Here is a 15,507-nt window from a genome sequence, read left to right as displayed (position 1 = left end):
AGGACAGTCTTGAGTTCAAAGCTAGTTTCAGCAACCGTGAGGCCTAAGCAACTCACTGAGACCCTGTCTCTAAATAAAACATGAATAGGTTTGGGGATGTGGCTCAGTGGTCAAGTGTCCCTGAGTACAATCCCTGGTGCAAAGAAACAAACAGCCAATAAATAAATAAATAAATAAAACAATGAAAGCTCTAAACCAAGGTGCAATGAAAGCAAGATGGTATCTTTTATTTGTTCACTTTCAAGCAGATATTTCATTACTGTAATAATACCCCCGATAAAAAAAATGTCAAATATTATAGAAATATCTTCAAATGGGTTCAAAATAGCTGGACGTTGTTTTTCTTATTAGCTCTTAAAAATACAGCTCATCATTTTTGGACTAATATTTGACTCGCTCAAATGAAGTCTTAGTATGAAGGAAATCACCTGGTTGTACTGAAGGGCTCCTGCTATACAATGCAACTCTAACCCTAACCTAACCCTAACCCTAACCCAACCCAAGCCAGGGAGTTGGGGACAGCACTCAGTGTGGAATAGTGAAATGAATCTGATCAAATTTTTTTGTGAATCCATATGAAAATATCACAGTGAATTTCACCTTCATGTATATTCATAATGCATAATTCAAAAAGAAACTTAAAAACTACAAATAAGTATAAGATCAGTAGAGCAGAAGCAAGAGAACACAGGGAGGAAGAAGGGGAGATAAAGTGGAAGTACTGGTCACTGAATTAGAGCACATTATATTTCATGCTTGTTTAATTATTTCAAAATTAACCTCAATATTATTTATGTCTAAATGCACTTTCAAAATTTTCATCAAATAAAAGAATAATTTAAATGTTCCACAAGAGTTAAGTGGAGGGACTGTTGCTCAGTGGTAGAGTACTTGCCTACACATGTGAGGCACTGGGTTCAATCCTCAGCACCACATAAAATAAAGAAAATATATAACTAAAAAAAATATTTTAAAAAGAGAGTAGGTAGAAATTCTCCATATGTGGGCACAACACTAAAAGAATCAGAACAGAGACAGTGTATGCAATTATGGGTTTGTAATTTCTCTAAAGAAGTGTACATATTTCCAGGGGGCTTCAAACTTCCAATTAAAGCAATGTTGGTGGAAGAGAGACAGAAATCAGCGATGTATGACTTTGCAAGTAACAATGCTGCCTTCTTGAAAGACTCTCCCTGGAAGATTCTTGAGGATGCCATTAGAAATATGGATACTTTAAAGAGAAATATAGATGATGTATACCTTAGTTTATTTGACTACCAAAGCCATTTTACTATGTTGAAGTATATTAAATCATCATGGTTTCCTTAAACACATGCAACTAGAAAATTTTAGTAAAGCTAGAAAGATTCATATTTAGTGAACCAGTTCAAGGACTTAAAGAATGTTCCTTGAAGATATTGTCAAGCATTTATTACCATCATATGTATATTCTACCTATTACCTAGATAAATTAAGCATTTGACAATGAGACAATTCAGAGCAACAGCCACTGGTTCAGAACAAGATAGGTGAGTGGGTGATCAAGATAGATTAAAGCTGCTGCCTAGAAAGTTGGCCCATGAATTTGTTACCAGGGCTTCAGGAGACTGCCCATTCATTCTGTCATTCACAGGCCCCAACACTGATCATCAGAATATTTTTAACCACTTTGCAGGTTATACTTCCCATCATCACAAGTATGACAATGTAGAGAGGAAAAAACTATACAGAACATTTTGTCTCTAGATACCATGTAAGGATAATATTTAAAAATTAAAATAAAAATCAGTTATCTGTCAGGTGTCAGAATGTGCCCAGAGTGTAGTTATAGCAACACTGGACACTTAAGGTTTCAGTTATAATCTTTCAAAAATTGTGAAACTTGTTCATGTTTTCATGTAGAAGCAGTTTTGTCACAATATAACTATGTGAATCACAAAACTTCAAAAATACTTAACTATAAGTTTAGTATTGAGATGTAAAATGCAAAGGTGAGTGAAAGATAAACTTCCTAGACTCATATTTCAAGAGTACATTTATTTCCTAACATTACTTCCACAAATTATAGGGTCTAGTTTGCTTTTGCATGCTACCGATCTCATCAACCTGTCTCAAAGTTATGCAGTAGACAGACACAAATTAAGGAGACTAAGTTGCTCTCTTTCAGTCTAGGTTTTGACATACTTGTGGAATCTGGATTGTTCTGTATGGAAGTGCCTATATTCTCTCAGTTGCATTTCTTAGAATTTTCAGTTCAGATTCCAGATGGCTAATTCTGAGTTCCATCTGACTTCTTATTGAAGTAAAATTAGTCTTTCTGAACTGCTCTGTAATTTCCGGAGCTGCTTCTTGTGTCTAAAGAACATAAAAAGAATATATTTTAAAAATAATTAGAACCCAAATAATTATTATGTAGTTATTTTATTTAGTTCTGAGTCAAAAATTCAGACAGCAATTTTAAATGTGAAGAAAAAAATATTAGACTGTAAACTTCTGTCATCAGTATCAATTACATTAAATCTGAACCAATAATAATTGAGTTCTTCCTCTCCCCCTTTCCCCCCTCATTCCCTGCCCTCCTCCTCCTTTCTACTGCGAATGGAACCCAGGGCGTTGCACAGGCTAGGCTATCTACCATTGATCTGTGCTCAAAGTAATGAATCATTCTCATGTTAGCACTCAGATCATCCGACAATTTAAAGGATAATAGAATCAATTCAAAATATGAAAGTTGAAAATTTTAACAACAATTCAAAAGTATATTTCTGCATCACATTTTTTCCTCCTCATAGTCTTACTTATGCCCACTCATATCAAATATCCAACAGTTATCTGATGAAAATTATTACTCAGATCAAATTAGCTGAAAGGATGATGTAAATTGTGGTATTTGAAGGGGCATCAAATGTCTTCCTTCTCTTAGAAATCTATACAACATCTTTCCTCAAGAGATATAGAATACACCTATGATACGTATATCCCAAATACAGTTTACAATGAAATGAATTAAAGCAAACTGCAGATAAGTAAGATAGCCTGTAAAATCAGAAATACTTGTTTTTGCTTCTCCTCTAAATCCCATCTTGCTCGATGTTCAATGTCACATTCCCACCATACTCCTTGGCCTCGTTCTACTCGAGTGCTCCGTGTGTGCCTTGGAAAGTTTACATTTTCTTCCAACTTCTTTTGATTCCTTTCTATTTTTTCAAAGGTATCTTGTATACTTTTTATAAAAAACAAGTTTTGCATAAAACAGTCATAGTTTGTTCTCAAATGTAAATGCTTTGAAGATGCATTTTTCATCTTTGTAGTGAGATCATCCATCTGCATGAATAAAAGAAGTATGAAAAAACACAATATGAAAATAAGATACTGAAAATATTCGACACAAACTCAAACAACAAATTTTACATAAATTCAATTGCAACAAAACATAATCTATACCAGCATTATGAAGAGTAGATTAAGTTTCTATAATAAGGTATATTAGCTTTTCAGTTGGTAAGGATTACACATCTATAAATCCCAATTCTGGCTACATAATAAATGTTGAGGAAATCTATATAGAAGATGATTTTTCCCATACTGAATTTACTATTGGATTAAGTGAATTTAATTTTATATTTTGTCACTGAAATATAGTTAGAATAAAAGTCTTAACAGGCCAATCTACTAACAAAAAATATTGATTGATATCAAATAGTAATTTTGTTAAAACAACTATTAGGCATTAATATTTTCCATTCATTCTAGAATAGGTGTGGATATCAGATATTACTCTCACCTTGGGAGAATTTATATCTCAACAAGATAATCGCCATGCAAACACTGTTGGTGACACAAAAGTCAGAGAAAGTGCATGAAAAATAAAAATTCATTTTATGTGATCTCTGAATAAACATGATCAAGTGAATAAAAACAGACAAGTCAGAAAGTATAGCATGAATAAGACAGAGATATGGTACAATCGGAACAATTCATGAAGACCACAAAGAGGCAGGGTAATAAGAGCATGTCCAAATCTTAACTTGTAAATAGATGCCCCTAGTCATGTAGTACTGGAGTTGTCAAGAGGTGGAAGCATTTTATGGTTTAGCAACTGATAACTGGCTAAGTGACATGGTCATAAAACAAAATTCTACTAGACAACAGAAAGAAATAAAATAGTGATGCTTGCTACAACACAGAGGATCCCTGAAAAAAGTATTCTAAGTCAATGAAACTGGTAAAAAACAAAAGACCTATTATTGTATAAATTCACTTGTATGAAATATCCATTACAGAGTAATTTTAGAGTTAGAACTATAAGCCAACTTCCAAACAAGATTTCCAAAAAGCAAAAGTTAATAGCAAGAATCAGCAAATGGTGGCTGGTAGTTCAGTGGTAGAGTGCTTGCTTAGCATGTGTGCAGCTCTTGGTTTGATCCTCAGCACCACACGTGAATAAATAAAGATAATGTGTCCATCTACAAATGAAAATATTTTTTAAAAGCATCAATATGGGGCTGGGGCTGGGGCTGTAGCTCAGTGGTAGAGTGCTTGCCTTCCATGTGTGAGGCATTGTGTTTGATCCTCACCACCACATAAAAATAAAGATATTGTGGTCTATGTACAACTATTTTTTTAAAAAAAAAAAAGGATCAATAAATGGGTTGGTATCAAACTAAAAAACTTTTTCACAGCAAAGGAAACCATCACGAATTATGAACAGAGAACCTTCAAAATGTGAGAAAATCTTTGCCATGTGCACCTCAGATAGAACATTAATCACCAGGATGTACAAATAATTCAAATTTTTTAACACCAAAAGAACACCAACCAATAATCCAATCAATAAATGGGCAAAGGAACTGAAAAGGCACTTCCCAGAAGAACATATGCAAATGGTCAGAAAATATATGAAAAAAAATTCAATTAGAGAAATGCAAATGCCACACTGAGATTCCATCTCACTCGGGTCAGAATGGCAACTGAAAAGAATAATGATAGATGTTGGTGGCAGTGTGGGGAAAATGTTCACTTACACATTGCTGATGGGACTGCAAATTGGTGCAATCACTCTGGAAAGCAGTATGGAGAGTCCTCAGAAATCTTGGAATGTAACCGCCATTTGACCCACTTATCCCACTCCTTGATTTACACACAAATCCTTAAAATCATCATACTACAGTGACACAGCCACAACAATCTCTAAAGTGGCTCAAATTACAATACTGAAGCTATGAAACCTTCAATAGATGAACAGATTTAAAAAATGTGTCATGTACACAGGATGGAATATTAATAAGCTGTGAGAAAGAATGAAATTATGGCATTTGCCAGTAAATGGATGGAACTGGAGATTATCATCCTAAGTGAAATAAGCCAATCCTCCAAATCCAAAGGCTGGAAGTTGTCTTTCATAAGTGAATGCTAACACACAGTAAGGAATGTGGGAAAAAAAGAATAGAAGTTCATTGAATTAAGACAAAAGGAATGGGAATGAAAATGGAAACAGAAAAGACAGTAGAATAAATCTGAAACAACTTTCCTATATTCACATGTGAATACATGACCAGTGTAACTCCACATTATGTACAAATATAAAAATGTGAAGTTATAATCTATGATGTAAATATTCAAATACAGTCTACTGTCATATATATCTAAAAAGAACAATAAAGAAACAGCGTACTACAGGGAGATAGCCACATCAATGTTTATCGCAGCACAATTCACAATGGCTAGACTCTGGAGCCAACCTAGATGCCCTTCAATGGATGAATGGATAAAAACATGTGGCATATATACTCAATGGAATATTACTCAGCACTAAAAATAATGAGACCATGGCATTTGCAGGGAAATGAATGGCATTAGAGCAGATTATGCTAAGTGAAGTTAACCAATCCCAAGAAAAACAAATGCCGAGTGTCTTCTCTGATATAAGGGGGGTGACTCAAAATGGGGAAGAGAGGAAGAGCATGGGAAGAAGATTACCTCTACATAGGGAAGAGGGGTGGGAGGAAAAAGGAGGGAGAAAGGGAATTGCATGGATGGTGGAAGGAGACCTTCATTGTTATACAAAATACACCTATGAAGATGTGAGAAAAAATATAATAGTGTTACCTTAGATTAGGCAGAGAGAAGTGATGGGAAGGGAGGGGAAGGCTGGGGAGATAGGAAGGATAGTAGAATAAAACGGACATTATTATTACCATGTGTATATATGTGAATGCATGACCAATGTGATTCTGCAACTTGTATACTCAGAAAAATGAGACATTTTATCCCATGTGATTCAAATGTATGATATGTCAAGGTCATTGTATTGTCATGGGTAACTAATTAAAACAAATTTTAAAATCACATAAAAATAAAATAGAGTCTTGCCTAAAGTTAAAAAATAAATAAATAAATAAAAGTACTATTGTTTACATTTGTAAATTACTAAAATAATATATTGGTAGTTTTCTAGGACTTTGGACGTGTAGGGATTAGAAAACTGACAGCTAAGAGGTTCCAGGTTTCTTTTCAAGAACATGAAAATGTTGTAAAATTGACTGTGTAAATGGTTACATAACTCTGTTAATGTACTAGGAGACACTGTATTTTACATGTTATATGGGTGAATTCGATGTCAGGTGCATTACATATATCATAAAAATGCCTTTTAAGAGATGTACTGAAAAAAAACTTAGCTAACATTTTTCATTGTCTAGTTTGGATAACAGTACAGACATAATACAAATATTTATATGCTTCATAATGAATCTAAATACATGAAAAAATAAAGAAATAGCCCAAGTTTTTCAATAATTAAACTAAAACCTAAACATATCTGTATTTTGAGAAAAGCATAAAAAAAGTTGTACACATTTTAAAGTCAATGTAGTAATTACTTGCAGATTTTGAATAGATGCACAAAAATGAAGTAAAACTAACAAATTTTCCTGAAACATTCTATTAAATAGTACCTCTATTTAGTTTTCCTTGTTGTACCATGGAAGTAGAGACAGCATGAAAAGCTGCTGGGTTATAGAAAAAAGTCTCAGCTTTCCTCAGACTAGATATTTTAATGAAAGATGCTGATTTTGTAAGAGAAAAATTCTAAAAGAAAATTTTAAGTGTAAGAAATAAGTGCAGTAGAAAGATCCCCAAATATAATAAAATCAATTATAATGAAAATATAAAGAAAGCTGTTCATTGAAATTAGTATCCCAGAATAACTTTTATTACTTAAGCAGGTGTTGATTTACAGATGACATGTTCAATTTTCTACATACATGACTTGTCATTTGTCTTAGTTTCTTCATTAAATCCTGTCTTTATATTTTAAATTTATGTGAAAATGTGCTAAATCTTCTAGAGAAGCCTCTGATACACGTTGTAGTTTCAGGGTACCAGCTGGCTGTTTTTCAAGATGTCTCGCAACTACCTGATATTTCTGTTAATTATTTTGTTACTCAGCTCACTTTAAAAATGTATTATTATTATTGTTATTGTTATTATTATTACTATTGTTATTATTATTATATAATGATGTTTACTCTGAAAAAAATATCACTACATACAACAGTAAGCTGCTGTATATTTCTGAATTCCCTTAAGAAAACAGAAGATTGTGTACTCCTGCTTAGTCACTATCACATTCCTTACACAACAGGGTGAGCCCTGTATCTCTACATACTGCCCTTGATAAAGTTGCAATGTTTAACAAACTACTGAAATCTCAATCAAAAATGGTTACACAGGTCTCATTGGTAGTGGTGAATTCTACAGAGGTTATTTATTATCCCTCTCTTATTAGAGACTCAAGTTAATACTCCACATCATCCTCACATCTTTAAAGCTTTGCTAAAATAATTCCAATATACTTTCACAAAGAATAAAGGAGATGCTAGGTAACCTGGTCTCCACCTCACTGCCTGTCCACATCTCCTAGATTTCTCACTGGTCTTCACACCACTCCTGCTTTACATAAACCCTGCCACCCTCATTAGTCTGGACATGGGGGTTCAGTGCCAAATTAATGAATTTTAGATGGCTACAATTATCTTTGTCACCATATAATAGGAATTAGGCCATGAAATGAAGAAAACTATTAGCAAGTTATCATGAATATATGTATCAAATTACAGATGAAATCAACTGTGGTTTTGCTGCAATTCATCACATTAGTCCCAATTTATGATAATGACAAATACATGCTTTTAAAGAGGTGGACAAGACATAAATGAAAACAAAAAAAAAATAGCAGGACAGTTATTTTCAGATTTATGATAAACTTAAATGACTAAAAATAAATTTACCAACTAGAAATATACAAAAATATACTGAAGAAAGTCTATTACAAAATACAGTATCTACATTTCAGTTCAACTGTAAAATCTGGAATGAACTGTAAAAGTAACTAATTTATTTGAAACTAGGTACGAGCATTTCCATTATGTGTTTCATTGTGTTCTTCAAGTATAGCAACAAGAAGACATTAAAATTGTTATTCAGTAATGGGATGTAGCTCATTGGTAGAACATGTGTTTAGCATGTGCAAACTTTGGGTTGAATTAATAGCACCAAAATTAGATATTGTTTCAGCATTATTGAGACCATATTACTAATGTCAGCATATAAACCTACAAAAAAATCTTAACCTCTTAAATTTTTATAAGAAACAATTTCTTAAATTGAAGGGTCAGGCCCAAGTTTTAAAAATTTCCTCCTTTTTAAATATTAAAATCCATTTTAACTAAGTCTTTTGTGTTTAGTTGGCACATGAGTACCTATAGTTATTTTAAAATATGTACAGTGTGTAAGAATCAGAGCAGGGAAATTGGAATACTCAGCACTTTAAACACAGATTGGTTGTGCTGCAAATGAGGTCTAAGTTATTTTCGCTGGACAACAGGTTGTAGTTCTGTGTTGATACAGAAACACATAATTTCTACATTTTTATATTCATCAAGATTCAACATTTAGCCATAAGCAGGTATCACTTTGAGTATTCCTTTGGAGACTCTTTATAAAGATATCTTGCTTGATACTTACTACTTCTGCTTTCTCCTCTCCATATTGATCCAGTTGTTCTTTTAAATGATTAGTTTCATTGATTAATTCCAAATATTTGTTTTCCACCATAAGACGATATCTGTCATTCCGAGCGTGAAGTTTTTTTATAACATCATAAAATTGGGTTTGGACATTAATAATTCCATCTATTTTATTTTCACCTTTGTTCTGATAGTCATGCAATTGGTCTTCATGCAATGTAGTTTCTCTTTGTAGTTTAGATACCTTCTCTTTAGAAGCTTCCTGCTTTCTGAGGTGTTCGTTCCTTTTTATTTCTTCATTTTGATACCTGTGTTCCATCTCCTTCAGTTGGCACTGTCTTTGTTTTAGGTGTCTGTTTACTTGATCTGTAGCCAAAGTCATTACTCTTGTCTGATGCAGCTCGTTTTCTAGGTCACTTGTTTTTACCTCAGACTTTGGAACCTGTTGGGAAGGAATCTCACTACTACCGTTTAGGTTAGATACATCAATATTCTTTTTTTCCTGTGAACTAAAGTCTTTATCTCTGCCTCTCTGGAAAGCAACTTCTACATTTCTTTTTGGTGTTGGACTTTCACCTTGATGGGGTGGAGCAGGACCAGATCTGGCAGAGTGAGATTTGACATCTGTTTCTGGTCTTTCTGTGCTTTGTTTTTCACTCTCAGGTGTGAAATTGTGCAATGTATTCTCAACTTTCCAAATACCCAACTGTTCATTGTCCTGAAATATTTCCATAAGTGTTTCCTCATTCAATTTTTGTGTCCATGGAAGGCTGGTATTCTTTTCTCTTAAAATTTCAGTATTCTCAAAGCACTTCTTTTCCTGGTTCTGATATTTTACTGTGTCCATTCCCAGGCTCTTCATAGAGACCTCATCCTTCTTCTTGTGATATTTATGCAATAGCTTGTTCTCTGTCCCATCACTAGGAGAAACCTAAATAAAACCAAGGATACATTTAGCTAGCACTCAATAAAATGATGTTTCATAATTTTCACTGAAATTAAAGAAAAACCTGTTTATTTATATGGTGAAAGGGTTTCAATAAATAGATACCCACAGAAGAAAAATTAGATGTAAACTTCTGAGCTTATCAAAATATAAATTCCCAAGAGTTCAAAAGTTAATTCAAAAAGATGGATCTATGAGAGTAAAAGAAAATTATAACTTAAAGAATGTAAGAACTGCCAGGTTCAGGGGCTCATGCTTGTAATACCAGTGTCTCAGGATACTGAGGCAGGAGAATCACAGGTTCAAAGCCAGTCTTCAGAAATTCAGTGAGACCCTGACTCATTCATAAATAAATAAATAAATAAATGGCTGGGATGCATCTCAGTGGTTGAGCACCCTGGTTCAATTCCTGGTTATAAAAAAAGAAAAAAATTAAAGATTGAAAAAATCTGCATTATACCAGAATGAAAGAATAGATTAAGTGATTAGTTAGTTTGCCAATGTAAAAAAAAATAACTTTGCAGAAGAGAAGCAACAGAGAAAACCCCACACATATAGTTACCTAATACTAGACAAACACACTATAAAACATGCATTCAGGAAAGGATAGGTTCCTCAGCCAATTGTGCTGGGAAAACTGAAAACCCATATGTCATAGGAGAAATTTAACCCCTATTTCTCAAAAACAAAGTGGATGAAGGACCTAGATAATAGATAAAAGACTCTAGGCCTATTACAAGACTATACAGGCCCAGCGCTCCATCTTGTCAGTGTAGGAACTGAATTCCTCAAAAAGACACTTAAAGCACAAGAAGTAAAATAAAGAATCAATAAATGGGGTGGTATCTTTACAGCAAAGGAAACCATCAAGAATGTGAGTAGACAGCATATAGAATGTCAGATAGAGCATTAATCTCCAGAGTATATAAACAACTCAAAAAATAACTCACAAACAAAAAATAACCCAATCAATAAATGAACAAAAAACTGAGCAAGCACTTCAAAGAAAAATATGTACAAACAGTTAACAAGTATATGAAAAAAATGTTCAACATCTTTAGCGATTAGAAAAATGAAAATTGAAACTACACTGAGATATAAAGAATGCAAGTAACAATAAATGTTGGTGAGAATGTGGGGAAAAGATTCACTCATACATTGCACCAAGCAATTTTTCAGGAAAGCAGTATATAGATTTCTCACAAAACCTGGAATGGAATGACCATTTGACCCAGTTATTGTGCTCCTCAGTGTATACTCCAATGATACTATAGTGACACAGCCACATAAATATTTATAGCAGCTCTTCACAAAAGTTAAGCTGTGGAACCAACCTAGGTGCCTTTCAACACATGGAAGGATAAAGACAATGTGTCATATATACACAATGGATTCAGCCATGAAGAATGAAATTATGGCATTTGCTGGCAAATGAATGGAACTGGACACTGTCATGCCAAATGAAATAATCCAGTCCTCCAAATCCAAAGTCTGAATATTCTCCTTAACATGTAGTTGGTAACACACATAAGGGTGGAGGATAAAAGAATAGAAGTTTGTTGGTTAGACAAAAGTGAATAAAGGGCTGAGAGGGGAGGGGAATATAGTAGAATGAATCTGACATTATATTCCTATGTTCACATATGAATACATAGAAGAAGTTATATGCTATGTATGTGTAATACACCAAAAGAACTCTATTGTAATATATACCTAAAAACAATAAATAAAAATTAGAATTCACTACTTCTCTGTTGATCCACTTTTAGGATCGTATGATCTACCCTTTAAACAGTTAAAAATTCCAAATATTTTATTATGTACCTATCTGTTGGGATGGCTTCAGTGGCAAATAAAAGAACACTTAACTTTAAGAAGAATAAGTTTGCAATCTGACACCTCATGTATTCAACCAGACCATAGTAAGAGCCTTAGCTCTACATCTACTGAGACATAACAAAAGTTCTCCAAGGTCTTTTCCTAAAAATATTCCTAGCATATTCTGTTTTCTAACATTTTGTAGCAGTGAATGAGAATTGCAACTATTGATAAATTATAAATGTAGGAACAGCATTAAACACATGATCTGTATCAATGAACAATGTATCACAATTCTGAAAAGGAGCACAAGGCTAAAAACATAGGAAAATTGCATGATTTTTCTCCAAGTCTTTTGTCTCTGCTTCTAGTGCTCATCCACAAAGCCAGTTACTTCTGTCCTATGAATGGATAAACACCAAAGAAGGCCTGTGTTTCAAAATACAAATGACAAGGCAAAATGTGTAAGGCTCTACTCAGAAAATCCTGAGATTTCTACTCAGTAGCATTTGTTTCATCTCAGTGAACATTGAAACATGAGTCAATATAAAATAAAGGAAATAAACAGATCTTATGTATTAGGAACAAATACTTACCTGTAATTTATTTCTAAGAACGTATTATGGTATGCCATTTTTTCCAAAGGTGTTTTGTACTGAAGTAGGAGATTACTTGAAGCAAAGTGTTTGTTTCTCTTCTTAAAAGTGAGAAAATGATTTACAAAACCAGAGTATTTGCTGGCCCCACTTTCCTCCTTACTTAACAGTGGGAGTAGTAATGCACACTAATACAAGAGAGCAAAGTCACTTCCCCAAACTAGAAGATCTACTATTAGAAGCAAGGGTTTTGAGATCATAGAAAAATCAACTATTCCTTTGGAAAATATTAAAAGTCTTTTCTCTTTATAAGGCTACTCTGAAAGTCATCATGAGACTGCTGCGGAGAAATACAGTTGAATTAAGAACATTACTTAATTCAATGGGACAAAAATTGCACCCCTCACCTCCAAAATATGTACATTATGGTTATAAATATATGGATTTAAAACCCTCTATACTTTCCCATAATTAATAGATTTACTGTTTAACTATGTTACACACACACATACACACTCTCTCTCTCTCTCTCTCTCTCTCTCTCATTTGAAAACAGAAGAAAATAATTCAGGAAACATTTCCTTTCTGCACATGTCTATCTCTTTTTGTTTGCAAAAATGTGTTACTGAAATTTCATATTATAAATTCTGGCATTATGGTCTCATGGGAATTGTCTGTAGGTTTCATTTTGTTCTGCTAAAATCTACAAATTTATTTCAGCAAGGTTTTGGCTGTATATCAGCAGGTGACAGAAGTCTAAAAGATTAATTTAAGAGTGGGACCTTCAAGATTAAAAAATAATTCCAAAAGGTAGATTTATTCTTCATGAGTAAATGTCTTACATTTCACTTGCACAAATGACAGATAAATTTGGGTGAGTGAAAACATTTTTTGGGGTGGGGATGTGGCTCAAGTGGTAGCACGCTCGCCTGGCATGCGTGCAGCCCAGGTTCGATCCTCAGCACCACATACAGACAAAGATGTTGTGTCCGCCGAAAACTAAAAAATAAATATTAAAATTCTCTATCTTTAAAAAAATTTAAAAATTAAAAAAAAACATTTCTTAAATGCAGACAGAAATGTAATTGTGAAACACTTTTTAAAAAAATGATTTAAATAGGTGCATAGATATTTAGTTTGTATTTTAACATAAAACACCTAAATTTGTATTTATGTCAGTGATTAAACTAAACTTCTTCATTCAGAAAAGAAATGCTGAACAACTACCAGATGCTAAGTTTTGCTGTAACTAGTTTTGTCATAAATATCATCATTTAATTTCAGAGTCAGATAACATTGTGGTTTTTTTTTCTGGTTTGTCAGATTTTTTAAAATCTTTTTTATTGCCAAACAATGAACATTGTGTTTTAAATCAAAATAATAGTTTACACTCCACATAGCCATGCTTTGGGAAACAGCAGACTGCATATAAATGGAGGTCCTGTAAGTCTGTGTTTCCTGGCATTGTGGGAGATGTCTGAAGTGTGTGGAAGTACACACACATGATGACTGCATGTTGGTGAAATTGCCAAACAGCACATTCCTCAGACCACATTGCCATCATTAAGTGAAACAGGGCCACATACTATAAGTTAAAGGGATTTTATAAATAATTCAAATGAAATACAGTAAAAATTTGAAACTTTACTGAACGTTCATTTACCTGATTAAAATGATTTCTTGCAGTCTCCAATTCTGTATCTATTGTACAAACAGAGATTTCAGCTTGCTTTCTCACTTGATCATCTTTGTTAAATTCTGTTTCTTTTTCTTTTAATGGGTTCTTATTTTTTTCATGTAACATATCATCATTTTTTCTCTTCACCTCATCTTCTTTTAAGGTATATCTGAAGTTAATATGGATGCCTTTTAATTGATTTTTGCCAAAAACCAAAAATGTCTTTTTATGTTCTGGCTCTTTGTATGCTGATTTAGAATCTTAATAAAAATTTTATGTTCTCTAAAGCTTTTCTAGTTTAACATTTTAAATTTCTCCTTTAATCTTGTGTAAAACATACATAATTGAAAGTCAATAATAAAAGATTGTTTTGTTACTTGATAAGTTTCTGTTACTAGCAAATCTTTTAGATACCACAGAAAAGTAAATTAGAAATGATTTGGTAAATTGACAAGTTTAAGGTAATTTTTTTGCACAATCATAGGTCCTCCACAGTTAAAAAGATAATTTCATGTCAAATAAGTTTTAAAGACATTGTTTATATACAAACTTATGAATTCAGTAGTAACATCATTTATCTTCATAAAATATGTCAGGTATACCTATAACTGGCTTATAGTGTAACAGCATATTCAGACATTCTTTTTCCAATATGTGTCTTTTGGGGCTGGGGCTGTAGCACAGTGGTAGAGTGTTTGCCTAGCATGGGTAAGGTGCTGGGTTCGATCCTTAGCACCACATATAAATAAAATAAAGATATAAAAAATATGTATCTTTTGTATTACTATAACCCCGAACTGGGATAAATAATCTAATACCTGTTATTATACTTTTTATGTTTCTTTTATGGTAACACTCTCAACTTACCTTTTTGATCATTATGTATTTTACAAAAAACTCAAAATCCATTTTTGAACAAGATGGGACCTAATATTTAATCCAATAATGAAGAGTAATGTTCTTCAACAGATGAAGGGATTAAAAAAATATGTGTGTGCACACACACAATGGAATATAAGACATAACAAAAATAAATTTATGTCAACATATAGTCTACTGTCATGTATACCTAAAAAACATAGAAAGTATATGTCCTTTCAATATAGAAATATGAACAAATTTATGAATGAGAATGAATCCCTAAAAAACAAATACCAAATGTCTTCTTTGATATAATGAGAGCAACTAAGAACAGAACAGGGAGGAAGAGCAGGAAGAAAAGATTAACATTAAACAGAGACATGAGGCAGGAGGGAAAGGGAGAAAAAAAGGGAAATCACATGGAAATGGAGGGAGACCCTCATTGTTATACAAAATTACATATAAGAGGTTGTGAGGGGAATGGGAAAATAAACAAGGAGGGAAATGAATTACAGTAGATGGGGTAGAGAGAGAAGATGGGAGGGGAGGGGAGGGGGGATAATAGAGGATAGGAAAGGT

General features: G+C 33.1%; 1 protein-coding gene across 1 annotated transcript in view; it reads right to left on the bottom strand.

Annotated features, from left to right (window-relative positions):
• Window positions 1-15,507, bottom strand: part of LOC308649827 (obscurin-like) — a 520,968-nt gene that overhangs the window by 428,071 nt on the left and 77,390 nt on the right. The gene's annotated exons all lie outside the window — the stretch shown is intronic.

This window comes from Spermophilus citellus (genome assembly GCF_964194105.1).
Source record: "Spermophilus citellus genome assembly, chromosome: 1".
In the NCBI taxonomy this organism is placed as follows: domain Eukaryota; kingdom Metazoa; phylum Chordata; class Mammalia; order Rodentia; family Sciuridae; genus Spermophilus; species Spermophilus citellus.
The sequence above is the reverse complement of the archived record's forward strand: the minus strand, read 5'-3'. Positions and strand labels throughout refer to the sequence as shown.